This window comes from Nematolebias whitei, chromosome 11 (assembly GCF_014905685.2).
Source record: "Nematolebias whitei isolate Nwh7 chromosome 11, NemWhi1, whole genome shotgun sequence".
In the NCBI taxonomy this organism is placed as follows: domain Eukaryota; kingdom Metazoa; phylum Chordata; class Actinopteri; order Cyprinodontiformes; family Rivulidae; genus Nematolebias; species Nematolebias whitei.
The window spans coordinates 30,932,895-30,934,308 of NC_056508.1; positions in this window are offsets into that span (position 1 = coordinate 30,932,895).

The window sequence follows — 1,414 nt, forward strand, 5'->3', positions numbered from 1 at the left end:
AGTCTGAGGAGCTGCAACAAACTCAGTCTTATGAGCGGCACCTTCTCATGGTGGATCAACCAGTTTGTTGGAGATGGACAAAACTAGCTGAAGGACCATCAACCTAACGACTGAGCGTTAGTGCCCTGATGGTTGCTTGCTATTCACAGAGTGATGCATGCATCCAGAGGACCTGACTCAACCTTGTTAGATTTATCTACCAGGATGACTGAGCATGCATCAGGATGCATCTTAATCTTTTTTTTTCCTAGTCAAATCAATTTCCTGTTCTACCTGGCCACCTCCCAGACAAGGCACTTTCACTTCAAGTGACATAACAAAGAACACAGCTATTGGCTAGCTAGACAATCTTGACCTTCTGTGTAAAAACTGCATTTGATTGATGGGGAGGGAGGAAAAATGATAAAAACATAACATTGTAGATGCTATTCATCTGCGGCTCCAGTGGCACCAGATGTTCCCGGCTGTCCCAAGGTGGGTTAGTTTTGACCCGGTCTACCTCACTGATTCAAAGTGACTGCTTTGTAAAAAACAAAAAAACAAACAAAAAAACTTTTAACTGCTACTGTGGAATTACTGTGGGGTGGGGGGAGTTGGGGATGGGTGTGTGTTTTTCTGGGCTTAGCCCTCTCGGACAAGCAGGGAATCTAATGCAGCAGGTTTGCTCTCTCTATGCTGATGATTTACAAAACGGAGCCAACATGATTATTAATTATTTATATAGAGCAACTATCATTTTGCATTAACATTACAGTTGGATGCTTTCAGGGCGTCCTTATTTTGCCACCAAATCATTCTGGATATTAATGTTTTAACTTTTATTTCTGCATTCTGAAACCATGCTGTGTGAAAGCACAACATTCACCCTTTGAGTTAATCGTGCAAAAGAACTGGTGTAGGGTTTAGTCTTTGGGGAGGATTATTTAATCCAACCCTAAGCAAAGCACCGTTTAGATTCACCTCTTTCTACATAGAAGTTTTTTGTTTGTGAGGAGCCAGTGGATGTGTGACTACTGTTCCATTTATTGCTTTTAGTTCCCCTACCAGGTCGATCTGTTCAAACCTCAACCTTGAACTCTGAATCATGCCTCTTCCTCTCTGTTATTTAATGGACTGTTTTAAACTTTACTGTAGTAAGTCTTCCTCTGCCTGAGTACAGCCTGCAGTGTTTCTACTTCCCCTCTAGCGTGCTTTCTTCTTTCTCCTTTTCCAGTGCTGGTACTTGTCTAATCGAGGCTGAACTGGTGGCAGGGAAAGACTTCTAGAAAAAAAAAAGGGCATTTGTTTTTATTTGTGTAAAAACGAACGAGGAAAAAAAACCAACAAAAAGGTCTTTAAAGGGAGCTTTACTAAAACTCCACCTTCCCATATTACTGTCTCCTTCCCCTAACCTCAGACCTCATGTGATTTTTAA